Here is a 26,543-nt window from a genome sequence, read left to right on the forward strand (position 1 = left end):
TGCAAAGCATTGTACTAAGCACTTGGGAAAGTATAATAAAATAGAACTGGTAGACTTGTTCCCTGCCCACAGTGAGCTTACAGTTGGAAGGGAAACAGACATTAATATAAATAATTAAATTGCAGATATGCATATAAGTGCTTTGGGAGGGGTGAATATCTTGTTCACTTGTAAACTTGTTTTCTCATCAGATTACATTCTAAAGCCGCCACCCCTGCTTCTTGCTGGGATCTGAGATGGGCACTTTAGGGAACCCTTCAAGAAGCAGAACAGGAAAGAAGCGAAAGTGCTGCTGGGTCCCTGGAATTCTTGCCCAAACAGCCCTAGAGGCCCGAACTCTGTTTTTCTTCTCACTTGCTCCATTTTCTGCCACTTCACTCCTCAGATCTGGCTCCAGCAAGCTTGCTCCTGAGTGTGTGTCAGGGAGGAAGGGAGTGCTGGTTGTGAGGGGGCCTGAATGAGAGTTGGGACAAGCGAGTTGGTGAGGAGGTGGTAATAATAATATTAATTGTGGTATTTATTAAGCAATTATTACATGCTAGGTACTGTACTAAGTGCTGGGTTGGATATAAGCAAATCGGGTTGGACACAGTCCCTGTTCCACATGGGGGTCTCAGTCTTAATGCCCATTTTACAGATGAGGTAAGTGAAGCACAGAGAAATGAAGTGACTTGTATGAGGTCACAGAGCGGACAAGTGTAAGAGCTGTAATTAGAACCCAGTTCCTTCTGACTCCCACCATGCTCTACCCATTAGGCAAAACTGCTTCTCTACATCAGTTGAAACCTTGAGCTCATGTGGAAGGAAATATTGCAAACAAACTGAAAAAACACACCCTAGAAGGAGCTTTCTACCAACTTTCAAAATAATAATAATGATGATGGCATTTGTTAAGCGCTTACTATGTGCAAAGCACTATTTTAAGCACCCGGGGGGATACAAGATGATCAGGTTGTTCCACATGGGGCTCACAGTCTTAATCCCCATTTTACAGATGAGGGAACTGAGGCTCAGAGAAGTTAAGTGACTTGCCCAAAGTCACACAGCTGACAAGTGGCAGAGCCGGGATTCGAACCCATGACCTCTGACTCCCAAGCCCGGGCTCTTTCCACTGAGCCAAGCTGAAGTCTGTGAGCCCTACGTGGGACAACCTGATTACCTTGTTTCTACCCCAGTGCTTAGAACAGTGCTTGGCACATAGTAAGCGCTTAACAAATACCAACATTATTATTATTATTATTCTCTCCCAACCATTTAGTACTGTGCTCTGCACACAGTAAGTGCTCAGTAAATACCACTGATTGCCAAAACAATGTGATGAACACCAGATACCCCTGGGAGAAGAGGGCTTAGGGCAGTGCCCTAGAAGATTAGAATCTAGGTCCTTTGACTCCCATGCCCGTGCTCTTTCCACTAGGCCATGCTGCAGCCCTACCCGAGGCAAAATCCCCCGCTACCCAAATTATCCATTCTGCTGTTCCGACAAGTGGGACTCCCATCCAATTATTCAGCAGACCCTACCCGGCTTAGCTTGTGTAATGTGTCGGGCTCCCTGCCCGAGGCAGTAGGGCTGAGGAAGATTCAGTGAAAAAACAGAAATGAATACTCTTCCGAGCATCGATGCTAAGCCACTAGATGCCTAGCATGCTTGGGATTCTCAATGACAGTATGAACAGGAATGATGGCAGTCCCTAGGCACAGACAAATCCCTCAGTATTTTACAGCTACTCGAAGATTTGTGTTTCATCAAACCAGTCACCAGAGGAAACCAGCATCTACATGCTAAGGGCATGAGGGGAAAGCAACTAGTTAACAGTTTGAAAAATATTCCCTCAAAATTTCCCCCTATTGTAAGGCAGCCAGATGGGAAGGTGTGAATGTGGAAACCTCTGCTCAGATGGGTCCTAAATGGAAATTTTCCTTTTGGGCAAGTGGGAAGCATCTTGAGACCTCATCTGGAATGGCCACCATGACCACCACCCTCACCTAGCCCAGCCACGCCAGCCTTGAGAGGTGACAGAGAGGGGACTGAGGAGAGAGAATGGAGCTACATTAAGACAATTTCTTAGTGCAGAAAGTTGCCTTTTTTGCTTTGGTTATTACTATCAGAGAGTCAGAAACTCCAGGCTTTGTGAACAGTGCTAATGGAATCCTACGTAACACAGAAATTCTGCCAGCATGTGAAGACGCAGCCTTCGTTCCAAAATTAGAGGAAGTCACTACTGCAGCCAGAGTCAATCAGTAAAAATGGTTCCGTTTCTGGGCCTGATGGCATTCCTGCTGAGATCTGCCAGCAAGGAAAGGATATTAGCTGGCTCTCACATGGTTTTTCTCAACATATAATGATGGTATCTGTTAAGTGCTTACTATCTGTCAAGCACTGTTCTAAGCACTGGGGTAGAAACAAGCTAATCCGGTTGGACGCAGTCCCTGTCCCACATGGGGCTCACATTCTTAATCCCCATTTAATCCCCATTGAGGGAACTGAGGCCCAGAAAAGTGAAGTGACCTGCACAAGGTCACACAGCAGACAAATGGTGGAGGCAGTATTAGAATCCAGGTCCTTATGACTCCCAGGCCCACGCTCTATCCACAAGGCCATGCTTCTTCCCTGTAGATCAAACATATTTATTAAGCACTTACTGTGTGCAGAGCACTGTACTGTTTGGGAAAGTACAGTATAACAGAGTTGGCAGACATGCTCCCTACCCACAACAAGTTTGCAGTCTAGACAGGGAAGACAGACATTAATGTAATCATCACAATCATCGTGGCTTAGTGGAAAGAACACAGGCTTGAGAGTCAGAGGTCGTGGGTTTTAATCCCAGCTCCGCCACTTGTCTGCTGTGTGACTTCGGACAAGTCATGTAACGTCTCAGTGCCTCAATTACTTCACCTGTAAAATGGGGATTAAGACTGTGAGCCCCATGTGGGGCAACCTAATTACCTTGTATCTATCCTAGTATTTAGGACAGTGCTTGGCACATAGTAAGCGCTTAACAAATACCAGCACTACTATTATTACTATTAAGAGGTGAAGTGCTGTACAATTTTGGAATATATGTGACATCTGGGCCCACCAAATAATCCACATCTGGCTCCTCAAGCCATTCTCAACCCCTTCCTATCATTTGTAACATCTTTTGGCAAGGCAAGATCACACAGAACAATCCAGCAGGGGAGAGACATTAAAATAAATTACAGGTAAGGGGAAATAATGAAATATCAATATATTTACTTTAGTGCTATGGGACGGGTATGAGTACCCAAGTCCTTAGATAGCATGGAAGTGCTAAAATGGCAGCAGGAGGAATATTTTGTGGGCAGATTAAAAAGAAGCAGTTTGGACTAATGGAAAGAGCAAGAACTTGGGAGTCAGAAGTCCTGGATTCCATCTTGGCTCTTCCACTTGCTTGATCTGTGACCTTGGGCAACTCACAATATCTCTGGGTTTCAGTTTCATCAACTGTAAAATGGGCGATTCAATATCTGCTCTTACTCCTATTTAGACTGTGAGGCCCATGTGGGACAGGGACTGTACCTGACCTCATTAATTTGTATTCACCCCAGTGCTTAGAACAGTATTTGACACATAGTAAGCACTTCTTGTCTTGACTTATGCTGTCGAGTCGTCTCCGATGCATAGCGACTCCATGGACACACCTCTCCCAGAATGCCCCACTTCACTTTGCAATCTTTCTGGTAGTGTATCCATAGAGTTTTCTTGGTAAAAAATACTGAAGTGCTTACCATTGCTTTCTTCCATGCAGTAAACTTGAGTCTCCACCCTTGACTCTCTCCCATACCGCTGCTGCCCAGCACAGGTGAGTTTTGACTTGTAGTAGATGACCTTCCACTCTTTAGGCACTGCCCAACCTAGGAATGGAATGGGTATGCCTTTGCTTGACTCTCCCTCCCATAGCTAAGACTAGTAGGGTACTGGAAACTCTCCAAGTTCTATCCTAAAGAGGACAAAGGGGTTTAATAAACATTAATTGCAGAGACTTATACAACCATGGCAGTGGATAAGGGAAAGCTGGACTTGTCATGCTCCTAAGGGCAAGAGTGGCAGTTGGAACTCAGTCAGCAATCTCTGAAAGCAAGCAATTATCCTTCTCAGGTGACCCCGGGATCCTAATTATAAACAAGGCGGGGGAAGCTTCCTGTGGTCCCCCTTACCTTAGCGACGCCCGCCGGTGACAGTCATCCACCAGCCTGATGGGTTGAGTGACACAAGAAACCCACGATGTCAAGGTACAGCCTCTGTTGCTTGAATTCTGAAAGTGACATGTACTCTTTAGCCCAAGGCCTAGCTCCAGGCTAAGAGCTAAATTTGATGTTCTCTGAGGCTAAAACTTCTTCAAAACAGATCTGGGTTAATTAGAGAAGGGAAGTTTGGGGAGAGAACAGGAGAGTCTAGGGAGTCGATGAAAGGCATTATTTTTTGTCAAGACCAAAGGCAGGGAAAAGGCTCATTTGTGAGAGCTGTTTGGCCAAGAACATCATAAAAGTGCCAAACTTTAAGAGATGGGGAAAAAAATATAAAAGATGCCTGTGAAGAGCTGAACACCTCCTCTTGCTAAGCAAATCCTCTCCAAGGGAGTCCACATTAGTCCTGCTGTTCCAAAAAAATAAAATTAAAACAAAAAAAATACCCACAGGAAAGTATACCTGAAAATGCTTTGTGCTCTCCTCAGGAGAGAGCTAAGGTAGTATTAATCAATCAATTATACTTATTAAGTGCTTACTGTGTGCAGAGCACTGTACTAATCGCTTGAGAGGGTACAGTACTATGACTGGAGTTGTGGTTCTCTCCCCCGATTGGCGTGAAACCTCCTGAGATTCTATAATTTTAATGTCTAAGCTCAGGAGATAGCAGTAGCATTGAATTCCTAGCCTATCAGGGAGAGGCAGCGTTGCCTAGTGGAAAGAGCACGGGCCTGGAAGTTAGAGGACTTATTTTCTAAATCCAGCTCTGTCAATTTCTTGCTGTGTGATCTTGGACAAACCATTAAACCTTCTCTGTGCCTCAGTTTCTTCAACTGTAAAATGGGGATTATATTCCTTTTCCCCCTCCTACTTAGACTGTGAGCCCCACATGGGACAGTAACTATGTCCAAACTGATTATCTCATATCAGTGCTTAGAACACTACCTGGCACATAGTAAGCACTTAGATACTATAATAAGAATGATAATAATCTCATTCTGTCAATAATTCGGCATGGAGTTTACCTAGAGCTTTTATTATTCCAGAGCATTTCCCATTGATGATCTCATTTTAGTTTCACAGGATCCTTGGGTGGTAGCAAGAGGATTTTATCATCCTCATTTTACAGATAAAGAAACTGAGGCACAGAGCAGTTAAGTGACTTGCAGGCCAGCCGAAGAGCTGAAATTAGAATCCAGGTTTCCTGACTGCCAGACTTATACTCTGTCTACTGGACCAAGCTAGCAATCATTCTTTAGATTTACCTCTGATCCCAATCCCGACTCCTCCCTAAGCCAAACCCTCTTCCTGCCTTTCACCACCACTTTCTCTTCACCCCTAGCCCAGGAAGTTTCCAACCACTCAAAAGCTTTTCCACAGGGTTCTGCGAGGGCAGTATCTTTGAACTCGCTTGAGGGGTGCAAGGGATGGGAGAAAACAGATTGGGTATCAGGAGGACTCCAGTCTGGCAGCAAAGTCCAATCTGTCACCTGCCCTCCTCCCCCTCCACTCACTGGAAAAAACCTTCTCCTCCTCAAACACATCTGGGCTTCTGGGTGGCCATTTTTCTCTGACATCAGACTGTGGGGTCAGGGGAAGGCTTGCACACTAGCAGTTCCCATTGAGTGGCAGGACAAGTCACTATGATTCTGGCTTGAGAGAGAGAGAGAGAGAGAGAGAGGAGAAGAAGAGAGAGAAAAAGATAAAGAGAAAGAAAGAGAGGAAAGAGAGAGAAAAAGAGAGAGCGAGAGGAAGAGAGAGAGAGATGGACAGAGCATGCACAGACAAGAAAATGAGATATTCACACAAAACTGGATTTAGATCTCCATTGGCAAAAGTCAAGTTTGCCGTGTCTGCTATCATTCCTCACCTAGCCAGGCAGATGGTCATCCCCCTGGAATCACCAGGGCCAGCAGTGGGGAGGACAGAGGGCATCCCACAAAGACATCTGATCTGCTGGCTCCCAAAGACATCCGGGCTCCACCTATGGCACACCCATCCCCCATTCCGAGCCATGTATTAGACACTTAAAGGGGGCCGCTTCCCCTTTGAGAGTCAGCCACCCCATGGATGGGGAAGACAGCAGGCTTCCAGATGCAGGTTAAATGTGCTGCCTCAGCTCTGTGGCTCTGCTTGGCTAGGGGACCAGGGGCTGGGTGTCAGCCATGGGAGACCTGGGGCCATGCCAGACCAGGGCCAGTTACCAAGCTGAGCAGCAACTAGGAGCTGAATAAATGAGAGACGGTAGATGTGCATGTGTAACAGGGGGATGGGGGATTATAATGATAATAATAATAATAATTGTGGCATTAAGTGCTTACTTTGTACCAGGGACTAAGTGCTGGGTGTCCAAATCGGGTTGGACACTGTCCCTGTCCCACAGGGGCTCACAGTCTCAATCCTCATTTTACAGATGAGGTAACTGTGGCCCAGAGAAGTGAAGTGACTTGCCCAGGGTCACACAGCAGACAAGTGGCGGAGCCAGGACAAGAACCCATGACCTTCTGAATCCCAGGCCTGTGCTCTATCTGCTTTGCCAGTTCTGTGGGAACAGGTCAGGGAGCAGAGACTATAGATTCAAAGGAGTGGGGAGAGGAGGGGGAGACCCTTCAGGATTCAGGGAGGGTGGCCAAGAAAGCCCAAAACCAAAGAACCTGGGAGATGGAGAAAAAGAGGGCTAAGTCCATAATCACATCTCAGAAGGGGCAGGAACTGGAAATGGCCCATTTACAAAACTTCTGTGGTTCTCAGAGCAGAGAAACTAACTGCTCTGATGAGTAATAATGATGAGTCTTCTTCCAACAGCTTCTCTCATCCCCTTCTTCCTCTTCTCTGCTTCTTTTCCCCTTACTAATCCTTCTCTACTTTGCCTTCTGTCCCTCTCCACTGGTCCGTTTCCTGTCCCGAAGATGCCATCATAAATGCCACCAGCATAAAAAACCCCAATGAAAACAAAGCACAGCAAAGCAAAAGCAAAGTAGGAAAAACCTCTAAAAACTACATTTGATAAAATGACCTCTCTCTCTATATTTATGTTGTCATTTTCCTTAGGCTGCAAGCAACTTGGGGGCAGTGAGCCATGGCTCACTTTGCATACAGCCACCCCAGCACAGTTGTCTCAGTCGTGCTAGAAGAAAGTACCAAGGAATATTTTTTGGTAAAGAAAAGATTGAAAAGGAGAAAGTTTTCCGCTGATCAGTGTTTGGGGTGGGGGGTGGGGGGCGCATAATGGCTTTGACCAGCACCCACAATATTTGTTAACACGAGGGCCTGAAACACAGGCCTCCAACTGGTGAGTTTCATGAATTCCAGCACACTGGCAAGACAGAGGGTGCTGCCTGGGTGCTAAGGCTCCGTCAGGCCCAAACTGCCAGGCGCCTCCAAAAACAAGCCATTAGTGCGGCTGGAAGAGAGCCATTCTGCAGCGTGCACTGACAGGCTGCAGGGATCAATGATCCAGAGCCAGAATTTCTGGAGACTTAATGAGGAGCCTGAAGACACTGTCAGACAGTTGGAAAGGAAAAGATTGAAGGTGAGTGACAGTGAGGGACTAGCATAGATAAGAGGGGGTTGGGGACAGAAAGGGAGACTTGGGGAGGGGGAGGTAGGCATGGGGAAAACAAGCTGGATCAGATTGCCAGGACCTAGATCAGATGTTTGAGGAAACTTTAATCCTCTCTCCAGTCTATCCTATACACAAATGCACGTATCAGCTTTCTAAAACACCAATTGGAATACAATTCACCGCCTCTAAATCGCCAGTGGCTGCATCAGCATTACCATGTGAAAAGCACTGTACTAATCACTTGAGTAATAATAATGATTGTATTCATTAAGCACTATGAGGTGGGGGCTCACAGTCTATCTTGTCCCCGAATTACAGAAATTGAAGAGCAAAGAGGTTAAGAGACTTACCCAAGGTCACAGAAGAGGCCAGTGGTGGAGCTGGGACTAGAACACAGATCTCCTGACTCCCAGTCCTGAGCTCTTTCCACTGGGCTGGACTGGGGTCGGGTGGAGAGAACAGGGATCCTGGGATGGAGGCTGCTTCTTGTATGTTGGGTGGGCCTCCAAATGGGCAGCATGGCATAGTGGATAGAGCATGGCCCCGGGAGTCAAAAGGTCCTGGGTACTAATTCCAGCTCAGCCACTTGTCTGCTGTGTGACTCTGGGCAAATCGCTTCACTTTTCTGGGCCTCAGTTACTTCATCTGTAAAATGGGGATTAAGACTGTGAGCCCCCTATGGGGCAGGGACTGTGTCCAACCCAATTTGCTTGTATCCACCCCAGTGCTTAGTACAGTGCCTGACACATAGTAAGTGCTTAGCAAATTCCATAATTATTATTATTAGAAGTAAAATGGCATGGACTGGAAGGATTTGCAATCTGCCAGGGAAGCATTTTACTAAAAAATGAAAATAAGAATGTAGAATCAAGTAATCAAAAAAGGAAGCAATTAGATGAATAAATAGGCAGATATTCATGAGTATGAAAAACTATTCCACATCTTACCAAAATTGCTTCACAAAATGATCACAGATTGAGTCTCTACTTTAGTGAATTTGCCTGAAAGGTAACTCTGCTTCCCCAATCCCTTCCTCAGCCTTCTCCCTTCCTATGGCTCTAGTGGACTCCCCTCCTGGAAATAATTTGGAGGAAAAACAGACAGGCTTTGGTGAACATAGGGGTTGAAGGAGAAGATGGAGTCAAGGATAATACCAAGGTTGCACACTTGAGAGACAGAGAGGATGGCGGTGGTGTCAACTGGGATGGGAAAGTGAGGTGAGGAGAGATTTCTGGGAGGGAAGATGAAGAGTTTGGGTTTTGGACATATTTGGACATATTTAGTTTGAAGGGCCTGTGGGACATCCATGGGGGGGATGTCCTGCCAAGGGGGGGATGTCCTGCAGGCCCAAGGAAGTCCTAGATTACCACAGAAGTTAGAAGTTGGGGCTGGTGAGCTAGATTTAGGAATCATTCACATAGAGCAGTGTGGTCTAGTGGATAGAGCATGGGCCTGGGATTCAGAAGGACTTGGGTTCTAATCCAAATTTTGCCACTTCTCTGCTGTGCGACTTTGGGAAAGTCACTTCACTTATTTGTGCCTCAGTAACCTCATCTGCAAAATGGGGAATAAGACTGTGCACCCTGTGTGAGACAAGGACTGTGTCCAACCTGACAACCTTGTATCTACCCCAGTACTTAATAAAGTACCTGGCATATAGTAAGCAGTTAATTAAAAAAAAAAAACAAACCAAAACTGAAGCCATGGGAGTGTATAAGTGCCTTAAACAAATGAGTATAAAGAGAGAAGCGTAAAAGACCCAGAATAACCTTGAGGGACACCCACGGTTAGGGCGAGGAGGGTGAAAAGCGGAAGAAGAGCCAGTAAAAGAGCTTGAGGAGGAGTGACCAGAGAAGAAGGAGGAGAAGACCAAGGCTGGATAGCATTTCCAGGAGAAGGGAGGGGTCCACAATGTCAAAAACTGTTGAAGACTGGCTCTTACCTTCAGATACACCCCCGAGAAGGGGGGGTGGGCAAAAGTGAGAGTCATGAACATTCTTTTCAAGGCACCAAAGCTAGCTCACTGATGCTCTGGGACTGCATTCACTGTTTATTTGGTGTTTTTCTGAATAGCTTCCCCGGTAGATTTTGTTAAAAGCTAAAAAGGGAACAATTTCTTTAAAATTTTCCGTGGCTGAAAAGTCTAATATTCCAAAATGATGCATGATGGTCCTGGAAAATTGAATAAGGAGTTGTTACAAGCGAGAGGATATGGGCTCTAATCGTAGGCAAGTCACTCACCTTTTCATTGCTCTGTTGCCTCATCTGTAAAATGGGGATTGAATGCCTGTTCTCTCTCCTGTTTGGACTGTGAACCCCAGGTGAGTCAGGGACTGTGTTCTACCTGTTTGACTTGAATCTACTCCAACATTTAGAACAGTGTCTGACACACAGTAAATGCTTAACTACCATAAAAAAGCTCCCTAACTAGATCTATCTGTGTCTCAAATTTCTCCAGTCCTAAATGGCTTAGACCTACAGCCAATCATCTGTGAATAGGTCAGTGTCCCCTAGGTCAGCACTTTTTAACACCCTGTTGATAGAGATCATTTTGGAATCACCACCTCATAATAATAACAATACTATTTGTTAAACACCATGTGTCAGGCATCCTTCTAAGCATTGGGGTAGTACAAGTTAATCCGGTCAGACACAGTCGTTGTCTCACATGGAACTCGCAGTCAAAGTAGAAGATGGATATTGAATCCCCATTTTACAGAGGAGGAAACTGAGGCACAGAGAAGTTAGTGACTTGCCCAAAGTCACACAGCAGACGACTGGCAGAGCTGGGATTAGAACCCAGGTCCTCTGACTTTCAGACCCATGTTCTTTCTAATAATAATGATTGTAACATTTGTTAAGCATTTACTATGTGCCATGCATTCATTCAATAGTATTTATTGAGCACTTACTATGTTTAGAGCACTGTACTAAGCGCTTGGAATGAACAAATCGGTAACAGATCGGTAACATGTACTGCACTAAGCATGTGGCCTAGTAGATAGAGCATGAGCCTGGGAGTCAGAAGGACCTGGGTTTGAATACCAGCTCGCCACTTGTCTGCTGTGTGACTTAGGGCAAGTGACTTCACTTCTCTGTGCCTCAATTACTTCATCTATAAAATGGGAATTAAGACTGTGAGCCCCCTGTGGTAGATGGACTGCGTCTTACCCGATTAGCTTGTATTTACCGCAGTGCTTCAGACAGTACCTAGCACATAGTAAGTGCTTAACAAATGCCATTAAAAAATACTGGAGTAGACAAGATAATTAGGTCCCACATGAGGCTCACAATTTAAGCAGGAGAGAGAACAAATATTGAATCCCCAATTTTGCAGATGAAGGAACTGAGGCATACAGAAGTGACTCACCCAAGGTCACCTAGCAGATATGTGGCAGACCAAAATTAGAACTCAGTTTCTCTTTCAGGTCCAGGTACTACACACTAGGGCATGTTGCTTCACCTCTCAAGTTCTCACCACCCTATTTTTGCTCAGGGGCAGGGCTGGAGCCCATCGTCAAGGTTCTCTCTGATTGCCAATGGTACATTAAAAAACTATTTTTCCAGTTAGAATGAAGAAAGTATCAGTTCACAAGTGTGATTAGGTGAGAGGAGCCACTTTCATATGAAATTAGGCTGAAGTTATTAGGATTCAATCTGTTAAAACTAAGTCCCGGGGAGTGAAACCCAATTGATGTTTACAAACACTTGAAGGATGTGGTCACTGCTTACGCAGAATCCTTTATTCTCTAAATCCCATACCACTGAGAATGTGAGGGACACCCACTGAAGCTTGAAGGCGGTAGGCTTAAAACAAACCAACGGAAACATCTTCACACAGTGGGTGGTAAACATTTGGAATGTGTTACTGCAGGAAATTGTGCAAGCAGAAAATACCAGAGGGTTGAAGTGGGGTTTGGAGGAAGAGGGGATTGGATCAGTTCATCTGTGAGAGATACACAGCGGCTTATTGCCCTGCTGCAGGAAAGCAAAAGATGCTCGATGGCTCTGCCCTAGTGATGAAGATAATGCCAAAGAAGGTAATAATAATGTTGGTATTTGTTAAGCGCTTACTATGTGCAGAGCACTGTTCTAAGCGCTGGAGTAGATACAGGGTCATCAGGTTGTCCCATGTAAGGCTCACAGTCTTCATCCCCATTTTACAGATGAGGTAACTGAGGCACAGAGAAGTAAAGGGAAGCAGCATGGCTCAGTGGAAAGAGCCTGGGCTTTGGAGTCAGAGGTCATGAGTTCGACTCCCGGCTCTGCCACTTGTCAGCTTTGTGACTGTGGGCAAGTCACTTAACTTCTCTGTGCCTCAGTTACCTCATCTGTAAAAAGGGGATTAACTGTGAGCCTCACGTGGGACAACCTGATTACCCTGTATCTCCCCCAGCGCTTAGAACAGTGCTCTGCACATAGTAATACCAACATCATTAGTAAGCGCTTAACAAATACCAACATTATTAAAGTGACTCGCCCACAGTCATACAGCTGACAAGTGGCAGAGCTGGGATTCGAACCCAGTAACTGTTAGATGGTCCCTGCAATAAATCTAAAAGCAGCGTGGCTTAGTGGAAAGAGCACGGGCTTAGGAGTCAGAGGTCATGAGTTCGAATCCTGGCTCTGTCACTTGCAGCTGTGTGACTTTGGGCGAGCCACTTTACTTCTCTGTGCCTCAGTTACCTCATCTGTAAAATGGGGATGAAGACTGTGAGCCTCACGTGGGACAACCTGATTACCCTGTATCTACCCCAGTGCTTAGAACAGTGGTCTGCACATAGTAAGTACTTAACCAATACCAACATTATTATATTTACTGAGCATGTACTGTGTGCAGGGAAGCAGCATGGCCTTGTGGAAAGAACACAGGCCTGGGAGTCAGAGGACCTGGGTTCTAATCTGGACTTTGCCAATTGCTAACTGCGTGACCTTGGACAAGTCACTTAACTTCTCTATGTCTCAGTTTCCTCAACTGCAAAATGGGGATTCGATACCTGTTCTCCCTCCCACTTATGACTGTGAGCCCCATGCGGAAAAGGGACTGCATCCAACCTAGTTGACTTGTATCTACCCCAGTGCTTAGAACAGTGTTGACTCATAGTAAGCTCTTAGCAAGTACCATAAAAATGAACATAAGAAGGCACTTTATTAAATGCTCTGGAGAGTACAATACAACAGAGCTGGTAGGCATTCCTGGCCCACAAGCAATTTACAGTAGATACTCTCGATCTGAGGGTGGGGTGAACAAAAGGTAATAATAATAATACTAATGGTGGTATTTGTTAAGCGCTTACTATGTGCAAAGCACTGTTCTAAGCACTGGGGGGATACAAGGTGATCAGGTTGTCCCACGTGGGGCTCACAGTTTTAATCCCTCTTTTACAGAGGAGGTCACTGAGGCACAGAAAAGTGAAGTGACTTGTCCAAAGCCACATAGCCGGCAAGCGGGGGAGCAGGATTAGAACCCATGATCTCTGACTCCCAAGCCCGGGATCTTTCCATTGAGCCACACTGCTTCTCAAATCCAAGGTACAAATCCAAGTGTAAGGGTGACACAGAAGGGAAAGAGAGTAGGGGAAATGAGGGCTCAGTCAGGGACGGCCTCTTAGAAGAGATGCAATTTTCAAAAGACTTTGAAGGTGGAGAGAGTGGTGGTAGGTCAGAGATGAAGGGGGAGGGAGTTACAGGACAGAAGGAGGATGTTGGGGAGGGGTCAGACGTGAGAGAGACGGGATCAAGATACAGTGAATAATCTGGTGTTAGAGGAGCAAATGGAGACAGAATCGTAGGCTGGATGGACCATGGGTTATCATGACACTGTTCATGACAAAACTACTAAACCCATTCCTGTGGGGGTGCCTCATTTGCAGTTGAACACTTACACATGAGCCACATACTGAAAATGTCAAATATGACTAATAAACTTTCTATACAGACATTAGTGACCTAACACATTATTTCTATTAAACAAGACAAAAGGAAACAAAATCTATGAGTAGAACCATCTATTATTTTTTCCCAGATTTGTTGTTAGTGGGTGGGTCCTCCCCAAGGGCAGGGACAGGGTTCCAAGAAAAGGGGAGAGGAAAAGGAGGGGAAAAAAAAAATGCCAGCAAGAATGCCACTCCCCCCAGCCCTGCTAAAAAGCAGTCCACTGGCTATCCGACATCTCAGCATAGGCTGAAAATTTGACCCTCCTGGCTTATGATCACATCTTCATACTCTCCTTTGGACAAGGTTCAGACTCACCCTTCTCTGAACTCAGCTTCTTTGGTCTTCTTAGTAGGAACCAATACTCCCCTCTCAGGGTCATACCTGGAGAGTTTCCACTTCTCTACCAGTCTCGACTATGGGAGGGAGAGTCAAGCTGAAGCATTTTCATTCCTAGCTTGAGCAGTGACTAGTGAGTGGGAGCCAATTGGCTACAAGTCAAAACTCACCTGTGCTGGGCAGCAGCGGCACGGGAGAGAGTCGAGGGTGGAGACTAAAGTTAACTATGTGGAAGGAGGCAGTGGTAAACTATTTCCATATTTTTACCGAGAAAACTCTCTGGACACACAACTGGAATGATTGCAGATGGGGGTGGAGCATTCTGGGAGAGATGTGTCCATGGCATCGCTGTGGGTCGAGACGACTCGATGGCGTAAGACAAGGAGCCAATACAAAACCATCTGCTGGAGGCCTCCTTATCGATTCTATCAATAAGAAGTCTGAGTCCCTGTCCTTCTAATCAAGGACCTCTACCAGAGATTACCAGGGAGCCCTCTTTCTTAAAGGGACAGGGTTTTACTGAAAGGGCAAGGTGATCTCAGCCTTGATTTAACAGGAAAGAGTAGCTCTCTGGTTCTGTCTCGGGGAGCAATGTGGAGTTCAATTTTAAGCTCTCTTCAGTCAGTGACTGAAGAGTATTTAATGAATACTTACTGTGTGCAGAACACTCTACAAAGCACTTGGGAGAGTAGAATAAAACAGAGTTAGTAGATATGATCCCTGTCCTTATGTACCTAAGACCTATTGGCTAAGGTGAGGAAGGGGTGATTACAGGGGGGCTTTGAGGATGGTGAAAGGGGAAGAGAACTCTAGGAGAAGCAGCATGGCCTAGTGGAAAGAGCACAGGTTTGGGAGTCAGAGGACCTGGGTTCTAATCCCAGCTCTACTATGTGTCTGCTCTATGACCTTAGACAAGTCATTTAACTTTCTGTGCCTCAGTTATCTCATCTGTAAAATGGGGATTAAATCCTACTCCTTCCTAGTTAGATTGTGGGATAAGGACTGTGCCCCAACCTGATTAACTTGTGTCTACCCCAACACTTAGTACAGTGCTTGGCACATGGTTAGTGCTTAACAAGTACCATAATTTATATTATTATTCTTATTCCAGGAGGTAGAAGGAGAAGCATGAGAAAGAGACTGGCACATTTCTCTCTCTCAAGCTTACCTCCTCACTGCATCCTGGTCTCCAGTAGCTAGTCCCCAACAGCTGATGCTTATTTTTCCTACTGTACCCACTAATAAGCACTTAATAAATACCATTCCTACTACCATCTGTAAATATTTGGATGTCTGTCTGATTGCAAGCCCGCTACTTCCATTTTACTCTTCAGGCATTTAGTACAGCACCTGAACACTCAATAAGTGCTTAAGAAGCACCATTACTATGGCTAACCCAGGATATGTGTGAGGAAATCTTTCTAGTCACTGGGTGGGAACAAAGAAAACCTTGCAATTTGGGGAGCTTTACCTGGAAACTACTAAACTGGAAATGAGGCCCCCCCCCCAAAAAAAAATTATGAGTTTTTCCCAGTATCTGGATAAAAATATCTGGTTTGTGCAAGTTCACATCAAGCCTGGCACAGACCTGGGTAAGTTACAGGGTAATTGGCCAAGAAATCCATCACTCTACCCAGCTTACCACGCCTTTGCCCCCTGCCATCCCACTCTGCCGAATGAATCCATCCTTCAAAATAAGAGACAATCAAGATCTCTAAATCTCCTGGGATTCACAATCCCAATTCAGGATGATTAGACAAAACCGATTGTGTGGTATTTTTTTAAATGGACTTCCACCATTGTGGAATTTAAGAAAGGAGGCACTTAATGAAATTATTATTATTTCATTGCACAGCTGTGCAAAGCATAGGGGAGTGATTGGGAAAACCTTGGTATTTGTGATTCTAGCACTCTGTTGCTGTGACAACATAAATGACAGGTTTGGTCTCAGTCAACAATTGAGCTAATTGCTCACACCTCAACTGTAAGTCCTTAAAAACTTCTAATTAGTAGGGTCCTGCAGTAGCCTACAAGAGACATGGAGAGCTTCAGAAAAATGGATTTATTTGAATTAAGTGGGTAAGTTTTAAGTAGATGATCTGGGGAGTCAAAAAGCTGGTTAGTTCTATGTATCCACGGATTCTGAGGTCTGGGTTATTGCCACTAAAATGGCTGTTCTCAGATATGAGGGAAGAGCCTTAGCAGTCTGTTCCTCCCTGCACAGGATTATTATTTTCTTCTTAGAGACACCAGCTGTGGGAATTGCTTTGCTCCAATGGATCAACCGTATTTATTGAGCATTTACTGTGTGCAGAGCACTGGACTAGGTGCTTACAGGAGTACCATCCTTCCCGGCTTGTGAGATGGGAAAGTCGGTGGTGCCGTCTACAGTGATGGGTAAGTCAGGGAGAGGATGGGGTTTGGATGGGAAGATAAGGGGCCCTGTTTTGGACATCTTAAGTTTGAGGCTATGGGAGGACATCACGTCCATATCTGTCATCCCTGTCATAGGCAGAAAGCTTTTCTGGTGTTTTATAGTATCTTGCAAGGTGTTAGTGCAGGACAGTCACTCAGTGAGTGCTCAATAATCAATCACTTGGTGACATTTATTGAGAGCTTATTTTGTGCAGAGCATTGTAAGAATTTAGCACTCGGGAGAGTACAGTACAATAGAGGTGATAGACATGATCCCTGCTTACAATTTAAATATCATATGTTAAGTTCTTACTATGAGCCAGGCACTGAGGTAGACACAAGATAATCAGGGGTTGGACATAGTCGCTGCCCCACATGGGGTTCACAGTATAAGTAGGTGGAGTAGGATTTAATGGCCCTTATACAGATGAGGTAACAGGCACAGGAGAGTGAAGTGACATGGCCGAAGGTCACGCAACAGACGAGTGGAAGAGCCAGGATGAGAACCCAGGTCCTCTGCCTCCCAGGCCCTTGCTCTTTCCACTAGACCATGTTGTCCTCCAATACTAGCACTGCTACTTTTACTGCTGCTAGGAGACAAAGTGTGGCTCAGTGGAAAGAGCCCGGGCTTGAGAGTCAGAGGTCATGAGTTCGAATCCTGGCTCTCGCTTGCAGCTGTGTGACTTTGGGCAAGTCACTTAACTTCTCTGTGCCTCAGTTACCTCATCTGTAAAATGGGGATTAAGACTGTGAGCCTCACGTGGGACAACCTGATTACCCTGTATCTACCCCAGCGCTTAGAACAGTGCTCAGCACATAGTGAGTGCTTAACAAATACCAACATCATCATTATTATTATTAGAGACATCAATTAGCATTTGAGCTAAGGCTAAGGGAGGCCCGGGGCAAGAAAGTGAGAAAGTTGGGGAGGGGTAGAAGAGGGGGAGTAGCTGCTGCTGACCACAACAGGAACATTTAGCACGCCTCCCCCCCCTCCCCCCAGGCTTTTCCAGCTTTTTCCTGGTTGTCATCAGGAGCCTTGTAGCTGCTGGAGTAGGAGGGAGTATTCAAGTATTCAGGGCAGAAAGGGTGGACTTAAACTTAAGTCTGCTGCCATTGCCATTAGGGATTCAAGGCCCACCCTCTACTTAAGCCCTCTACCTGAGTTCTGGCAAGCTGGAAGAAGAGTGGGCAGGGAATGTGTCTGTTTATTGTTATATTGCACTCCCCCAAGCACTTAATACAGTGCTCTTGCACACAGTAAGTGCTCAATAAATATGATTTGACTGCCTGAACTCTTTAATGGATTACTTAGACTATGAGCTCATGTGGGCCAGGGATGTGATAAACTTGTATCTATCTACTCCAGTGCTTGTCACATAGCACTTAAAATATACAATAATAATAATGACAATAATGATGATGATGGATCCCACTTTTGGCCAGGGTGTGAGATGGAATGCTTCAGCTGTGGCCGCTGCTGAAGAAGAGGAGAAAGAAGAGTGCTCCTCTTCTTCAGTGTCCACAGCAGCTGATGCTGCCTCTGCCAACACCACTGAAGCTGAGGTGGTTGCTGGAGAGGGAAATTATAATAATAAAAGTAAGAATAACAGCCATGATATTTGTTAAGCACCTACTATGTGCTAAGCACTGGGGTAGATATAGTACAAACAGATCAGACTTAGTCCCTATCCCATATGAGACTCACAGCCCAAGAGGTAGAGAGATTATCTTATCCCTATTTTACAAATGAGGAAACTGAGACTCAGAGAAGTGAAGTGACTTGCCCAAGGTCACGTGGCAGGCAAATGGTAGAGATGGGATTGGAACTCAGGTCTAATGACTCCCAGACCCATCCTCTTTCCACTAGGCCATGCTGCTTCTGTGGTCTGGAAATCTGGTCAATCTTTTCTCCAAATTTCTCAGCCTCCAGAGGAGCCTCCTTTGTAGTGGCTAGTAGGCTGCTGAAAGCTCTTTATCAGGCCAGAGGAGGGTCTCACTGGGAATGAAAGGAGCCTACAGTTTTATTTCCCGAGCCTCCTTGTTTTTTCCCTGCCACCCCCCTGTGAAGTATGGGTTTCAGGAATTTGTCTTTCTGGGGAATGCTTTCCTTTTTTAACTGAAAGGATCAGCTCATTGTGTGGACATGTCAACCAACTCTAGTTTGTATTCTCCCAAGTGCTTAACACAGTGCTCTACATACCGAAAGCATGTAAGAAATACCACTGATTGATCAGTGAACCCTCTGTCCCTCCACTGTCCTTCTCTCCTGCGACAACGAAGGGGAAACGTCATCTCTCAGGCACCAAACATTTTACAAAGGTCACCTGGGGTTGGAAACCTGCAGCCTATTTCCACACTGACAGACATCTCACCCTCCTCACCTAACTGTGACCAAATGCCTGGCTGCTCCCTCATTAAGCACTGTTCATTTCCCTTTGGAGTCAACACCCTCCTACTAAGCTTTACCTGAGGGGGTGGGGCAGGTAGTCTATGGAAGACACTCATGGAAAGCAGTGAGGGGTAGGATTAAGTCCCAATTGCCAAATTAGCCACATGTTTAGACAGCTTGGGTCAGGCGTCCCAGGGGAGTGCCCTTGAACCGCATGACTAGGTGAGCAAAATGCCCAGCCAGGCGCTTACGAAGACGAGAAAGTCCAACAGGCTGGCGCTGGGTCATTATGGTTTACGCTGTTTCAGGCTGGGAGCGAGGAACTGGTAGACCCACCCTTACGTTCTATTAGAAATTATGAGATGGGAGATACAAGAGGAGGGACCGAAGAGAAGAGGGAGTGGGATGAGAGCTTGTCCAGTGACAAGTGGAGAAATGAACACTATATCCTGGGTGAGAGACAGATCAGGCCGTACAGCTAGCAGGTAGAACTGTGGATGTGTGCATAAAACCATGCATCTGCCAGTGTTCTACAGACTTGCTAGCAAGTGTCCTGTCTGCCCTTCCCCTGCTTGAGCAGAAACAATACTGTCTGTCAGCAAGTCTGTGGTGGGAAGGCAGCAGGGGCCAAGCCAGCATGTTTCACCTGGGACAGAGGTCTATTACAGATCAAAGGCCCTACTGAGTCCCCTCCCATCTTTGAGACTAGAGAAATGCACTGTAACCCCCAGACACAGCCACCAGGTAAAAGAACTTACTGATATTAGACAAATCTTTTCTTCTAGTCTAACCCTGGTTTCCATGAAGAGATTGATCCGCAGAGGAAATGCAGTCTGCTGCAGGGCTGTCTTGATTAAAGATGGTCATTTGTCCAGTTTTATGCCAGACAGTCTGTATACTGACTGGTACGCACCCCCGTCTGATGCGGATACAGCATCAGGTGCCTTCATGTCTGGCATTTGTATCTTCAGAGCCCAGTTTCCCTCTTCCTCCGCTCCAGTACCTGAGTTCTGTGGCTCGGAGGCAACGCCATGTTCATGGGGACCTGGGAGCGGAATGCGAAGAACAATGGAGAAGGCTAGGGATCACCCCTGAAAAACATTCTAGGTTTGAGTAGAAAGAGCAAGGACCTGGGAGTCAGAGGACCTGAGTTTGAAACCCAGCTCTGCCACTCACCTGCTGTGTGATCTTGGGCAAATCACTTAGCTTCTCTGGGCCTAAGTTTCCTCATTTCTAAAATGGCAATGAAATACCTGTCCTCCCTCACGTTTGGATGGTGAGCCCCAGCTGGGACAGGGACTGTGTCCAAACTGGTTGTTTTGGATCTACCCCAGTGCTTAGTAGAGCTCTTGGCACATAGTAGGCACTTAATTTTATTTTATTTTATTTTGGACCAACCAACCAATAAAACCAACAAATTTTATTTTGTTAATGAAATGTATATCACCTTGATTCTATTTAGTTGCCATTGTTTTCACGAGATGTTCTTCCCCTTGACTCTATTTATTGCCATTGTTCTTGTCCGTCTGTCTCCCCCGATTAGAGCTTAAGCCCGTCAAACGGCAGGGACTGTCTCTATCTGTTGCCGACTTGTTCATTCCAAGCGCTTAGTACAGTGCTCTGCACATAGTAAGCGCTCAATAAATACTATTAAAAAAAAACCAAAAAAAACCTAAAAGATCCCACAATTATTATTCATATGATGTACAACTCATGTGCCATCATATGTGTTTCCTTGTCCGGTATTGACAAGGCCATCGATGGCCACCCTAGACTAACTCCTGCATGTGAGGACCATGTCAGGTAGGGCATTTTGCTAGAAGACCATATCCTCGTCCACAGGGCCTAGAGGAATTCATCAAGAGGCAGACAGATGTAGGAGAAAGGGTCTGGTGTGAAAATTCAGGAGGCCTGGGGAGTAATCCCAGATCTGCCACTCACCTGCTTTGGGTAAGTCTCTTACCTCTCTCACCTAGTGTTTTGCCATCTGTAAAGTGGGAGTAATAGTCTTTGCTCCTCCCCAACACCCAGGAAGGTTGTAAAGACCAAGTGATATAGCTGACATGCAAATGCATTGCTAAATAAAAGCATCACGCACACATTTGTAAAAGTAACAAAAGCCAATTATCCTCACATTAAGTCATTTACAGTAGTTAAATGAATAAACATGATCCAAGATAAACACACATTAGCAGAGTACTTAAATTTTAATATTTTCATGAAAGCACTGGGGTTAGAGATGCTGCTTTCTGAATTGTGCAGTGTGTCAGTTCACAAGCCACTCCAAACCCCTCTGGGCCATGTGCAGTCCACTGGCTTAAGGCAGGGGATTTTGCCTTTTCTGGAAACTACCTCTGCAATTTCAATGCTTCACTTGAATCACACACCTCTCTCACAGATTTCCCTCATCTTGCTTCCCATCCAGGGCCTCCCACTCACATACCTATACTCCCACATACAGATACACTCACTAGACCTAAACCAACCTTAAGATGGAGTAGAGAGCTGAGACAGGCAGATCAGGTGACAAGAGTGCCTGGCCTGGGGTTTACTGAGGCAAATTGGGAAGAGAAGCTGGTTGTAGCAGAGCCACCATGATTAGTCTACTGCTCCAGTTAGCAGCTTCTTAGAAAACTAAAGAAATGATTTGAACTCTGGAGCTGGAAGGAACCTTGTGAGTTCATCTGATCCATTCCCTTGCCTCCTGGAAAGAGTAAAGGACTAAACCATCTGGGTTATCTGTTGTTCTCTATTCTTTATTTGGTCAAACTCTTCAGGGATATAGATTTCATAGTCTCCTTAGTATCCTATTCTAGTCTTTGTTCCCATCATTGTCAAAAACTGTTGCCTTTCGTTTAACCAACTTCTTTCCTGTAGCAAATTTATATTCATTTCCTCTTATTCTGAAATTTGTGGTCCTCCTCAAAGGGACAGAAGGTGATCCTTTGGCCTTCTCTTAGTCAAGGGAAACCAGTGCCTCTAACCTTTCTTCATAGGACCTTTTTCCCTCCCATCCCTTAGATCATTACTGTCTCTCTTCTCTGGATTTTCTCCAGTTTCTCCACATCTTTTTTAGAATGCCCTGATCAAAGTAGATACAAAATGCTCATAGAGGTCTGACCAATGGAATATGATAAGATTACTTCCTGGTCTGGGAAGGCTCCACTCCTACTAGTACATCCCAGGATTGTGTTGGCTTTTAAAATAATGACACTTCACTGCTGACCCATAATCAGATTTTTGCTAGAATCAGTTCATGATTTTCAAGTTGGTTTTTTTTTTCTTCTGTGCTTGTATCTAGCCCTTAGTTTCCCTAGCTGATTTTCTGCCTCTTAGTGAACTCCCTTGAACTTTTCCCTATTGGTTGTCACCCTGATTCTAAAGGACCATTTTTCTAATTTGAACAAGGTCACTGAATTTTATTTCTGTCTTTTCCAGTGTTGGCAAACCTTCCTGCCTTCATAGTCCCCCTTCCCCCACCCAAGCCCCACCCAATTCAGTGTCATCGGCAACCTCTCAGTTCTTTCATCCAGGTCATTAATAAAAATAGTAAAAAGAACTAAGCCCAGGACTGATCCCTGGAGGACACCTCTCAACACATCACTCCACACTGACTCTGAGTTGCTGACCATTACCCTATAGGTGCCTCCCTTGATCTATCTGTTCTCCCCCCAAAAAAGAGGCATGATCCAAATGACACTTCTAAACTTGTCAATGAGAATGTCATGTGGGCTGGAGTCAAATGTCTTCCTGAAGTCTAGATAGATTACATCTCTTGCTTGCCCCTTGTCTACATGACCTGTCACTGAATCACAGAGAGATTAAATCGGGCTGGCAAGATTTACTCCTCACAAAAGCCATGTTGGTGACTTCTGAGGTCTTGTGCTCTTCTAGATGATTGCAAATTGATGTTTGATGACTGCTCTAGTCTCAACCCAGGTATCCATGTTAAATTGATAGGTCTGTAATTACTGGGGTCTTCCTTTTCCCCCTTTTAAAACCAGAGACACTTGCTCTTCTCCAATCCTTCAGGATTTCTCCTGCCCTCCCCAAGTCCTTAAAAATAATGGCTACTGGCTCTGCAATAAGAGCGGCCGATGCTTCAAGTCCCCAAGGATACATGTCATCAGGCCAGGCTGATTTGAATTTGCTCGCTTTAAGGTAGGGAGGAGGGGGAGGAGGAAAGTAAGCTTGGCTTTCAGAAGAGACCAGGAACTCTGGGAGGCTGGAGGAGTACTGTGAACTGCCCAGGCCTTGACCTGGCATGCCTGGCCCAAGTGAACTGGGGGAGGGAGGGATGCTCTGGGGCAAGCCAACATTCACCCCAAAAATTCCCTCCCCAAAGTGCATAGTCACCTAGCCCAAACCCCTGCTGCCGCTGGGGTTGCCCACCCAGGTGAGAAGCTAGTGGCTAGCCGAGGTGAGGTCAAAAGTCACCACAGCTGCAGGTCTGGCACTTTCAAATATCGCATATCCCCTCACTATAATCACCCCTAATGCAAAGACAGAACAGCATTCATTCTCCACCCACCCCCCAGTGGCAGTCTTCTACCAGGGAGGGAAAAATAAGCTGATCCATCCATGATGGGAGGGGCCGTGAATTTTTCAGGGACTGGAGGGTTGAAGGGAGGGGATGTGGTGTGCAGGGGTGACACAGGAAGCAATGTGTAGTGTGTGCTGAATCTTCACTCAGGACCACGATCCTTCCATGCCATACAAACGAATCAAAGAAGCAGTGTGGGCTAGTGGAAAAAGCACAGGCCAGGAAGTCAGAAGGAACTGGGTTCTAATCCCAGCTCTGCCACTTGTCTGCTGTGTGACCTTGGGACAGCCACTTAACTTCTTTTTCCCTCAGTTACCTCATGTTTAAAATTGGATTAAGATTGTGAACCCCATGGGGGACATGGACTGTGTGCAACCTTATTAGTATCTACCCCAGTGCTTACTACGGTGTCTGGCACATAGTAAGCACTTAATACCACACACACACAAAAAGAATTAATGGTCTTGATTGTAGAGAACTCCATGGCTCTTGGCTTGACTTGGTTTTCTAGAGGCACCCAGTAACATACACCATAGTCCCAGGAATGGGCAAAAATTCACATGTGTGCAGTGAAGGCAAAATCCACGGCGGGAAAGAGAGTGTTTGTTACACACTCCAAAATTAGACTCGGCCACAGAAGGCAGAGAGCCAAAATTCAGAGCCCTCGAGAAGTCCCCGACAGCCTCTCTTTATAAATGGCAGTTTAGCTTCTCTGTGGAGCCCCTCTCAGAGAGTCTGCAGAGGTTTCACCCAGTTTTATTCCTCACGTGGGTGAATCATTCCCACAGTAAGTGTCCTGTCACTGGAATTCAGCCAGGGTGTTCATTTTAATGGCACGCCTGAGAGGGAATTGGTTAGGCCTTCATATAGCTGTCACCTGTATTCCCAGAGAGGGTCCATTCTCATTTAGGATTGCTGAATGGCAGAGTTAAAGCGAGGAACAGAGCTAGCACATGCCATCCTTCCCGCAGAAGAACCAGGCTTTGTGGCAGGAAGGGTTTTAAAAGAGGTGGGGAGGAAGACCCTGGGGTGTGAGAAAAGCTGGTCCATCACATCTTGTCAATCACATGGAGCCTCTTGTCAGGGATTTATCATCACCATCACATCTGCAACTTCTCACTAATGTCTCCTTGTTGCCTTTCAAGACAGCTCAGTCACTGGAGGGAAAGAAAAAAACCCCAAAATAATAAGCATCGGGTAAATCAATTTGTGAGTAATAATAATAAAATAAAAAGGTAGAAGTGGAGGCAGCCTGCATGGCAGCTTCTCTGGGATCTCGTTGGGCAGATGGAGTGAAAATGACAAATTACAACCCAGCCTGTATATATAGCACTGACGGATGCATATACAAGCCAAGAAACGATGCAGGGAAGAAGCCGAGAGTAATTTTATAGTATCCGTTAAATCAGAAATGAGAGACTCTTTCAACTCCAGCTCCTTTCCCTCTAATTCCGAAAGGTAATAGCACCATGGATTTCACCAGCTTGTTTAAATTGGATATGAGAAACAGCAAAAGTACAGCTTAATTGAATCTCGTATTGTGTTATTTGGGGAGGCTACTGACCTCACTTGTAGTCGGTTCTACTAGGACTTTGGTTAATGTGTTAATTAAAGAGAATAAGGCTAATCAAAAGGCATCATTTTTCTGTCTCCAGAGTGGGATCAGTGATGCCTGATTATTTCTTGGTCCTGTTCTGCTAGTGAGGGCCTTTCGCTCGTGGGCAAGTATCATATGAACCAGATTTCCAGTGCTTTCGATTCTCTTGTTTATGCTTGGATCCGTTAGAGATGCTCACTCTGAAACAGGAATGGTGGAGTTGGGCTTTTCTGTCCTTGGCTAGGAGAGCAAATGGTGATGATACCATGGGGAAGGTTGCCTGACTGACTCCTCCCTCCTCTGGCCTGGTGTGGCAGAACTGCCAGTACACTCATTGGTTTCACATTTCACTTATTTATTCAGTCGTATTTTTTGAGTGCTTACTGTGTGCGAAGCACTATTACTTAACGTTCGGGAGATTATAGAATAGCAATAAACAGATATATTCCCTGCCCATAACAAGCTTACAGTCTAGATGGGGAGACAGACATTAATATACAGGAAGTCAGATTCTGACACTCCTAGAGCTGAAGATACTTTCTGGTTTTTGTCAGGCACCGGTGGAAGCCCCATGAACTGTTTCAGGCCCCCAGAGTCCTAGGTTAGTGAGTTACTGTGGTCCTCTGAAAAGGCCGCTGTACTTTTCATTGGGAAAAAGTGTGTCAGCTCGAGAAGCAAGGTCTGCATGTGCCATGCTCTAATTGTATTCACAATCATGCTGGATAGTCAGTTGCAAGAACCAACAGGTCCAACAGTCAGGAAGCTTCCCTAAATATCTCTAAATTAAGTTCTTCAGTCATAACATTTTCTTCACTCTACACTCACTCTCACAGGGATCTCACACTCTCACGTGGCTTCAGATACCACCCCTATGTGACTGACTCTCCAGTCTACCTCCCTGGCCCTGACCCCTCTCTCTCTTCTGTAATCTCTCATTTCCTCCCATCTACAGGGACATCTAATAATAATAATAATGTTGGTATTTGTTAAGCGCTTACTACATCTCCACCTGAATGGCCCACCCAAACCTGAAACTCAACCTGGCTAAACTGAACTCTCCATCTTCCCTCCTAAACCCACTCCTCTCCTCCTCACTATTCCATCCCAGTCTATAACACCATCATTGTCCCTGTCCCAGAAGCTCTCAGCCACTCTTAACTTAGTGCCATCTTCAACTCCACGCTGCTTCTGAAGTCTCACATTCAGCCTGTCACAAAATCTCTCGGTTTTTTTCCCCTTCCCCAAAATTTCCTGGCTCTCTCTCTTCCTCTTCCTCTGGCTCTGGCTCAAGACCTCATCGTCTCCTGACAAGGTCATTGTGGCAGCTTCATCATTGGTTTCTCTGCATTTAACCTAATACCCATTCATTCTATACTACACTCTGATGCCCATCTTATCTCTCTGAAATGTCCTTTGACACATATCTCTCCAGTCTTCAAAACCCTCCATTGGCTGCTCATTTCCTTTCACATCAAGCAGAAACTTCTTACAATTCGAGGCTTCTAGGCTCTCCACCACCTCTCTCCCTCTTATATATCTTCTCTGCTCA

At 45.5% G+C, this 26,543-nt stretch overlaps 1 long non-coding RNA gene across 1 annotated transcript in view; it reads right to left on the minus strand.

Annotated features, from left to right (window-relative positions):
- Nucleotides 1–23,838: 23,838 nt before the first annotated feature.
- The window catches only part of LOC114806300, a 38,457-nt gene continuing 35,752 nt past the window's right edge, over nucleotides 23,839–26,543 (minus strand). Inside the window, exon 3 of the long non-coding RNA XR_003754331.2 lies at nucleotides 23,839–24,554. This is a non-coding gene — a long non-coding RNA (uncharacterized LOC114806300). The remainder of the gene's footprint in view (nucleotides 24,555–26,543) is intronic.

Source organism: Ornithorhynchus anatinus, chromosome X1 (genome assembly GCF_004115215.2).
Source record: "Ornithorhynchus anatinus isolate Pmale09 chromosome X1, mOrnAna1.pri.v4, whole genome shotgun sequence".
Taxonomy (NCBI): domain Eukaryota; kingdom Metazoa; phylum Chordata; class Mammalia; order Monotremata; family Ornithorhynchidae; genus Ornithorhynchus; species Ornithorhynchus anatinus.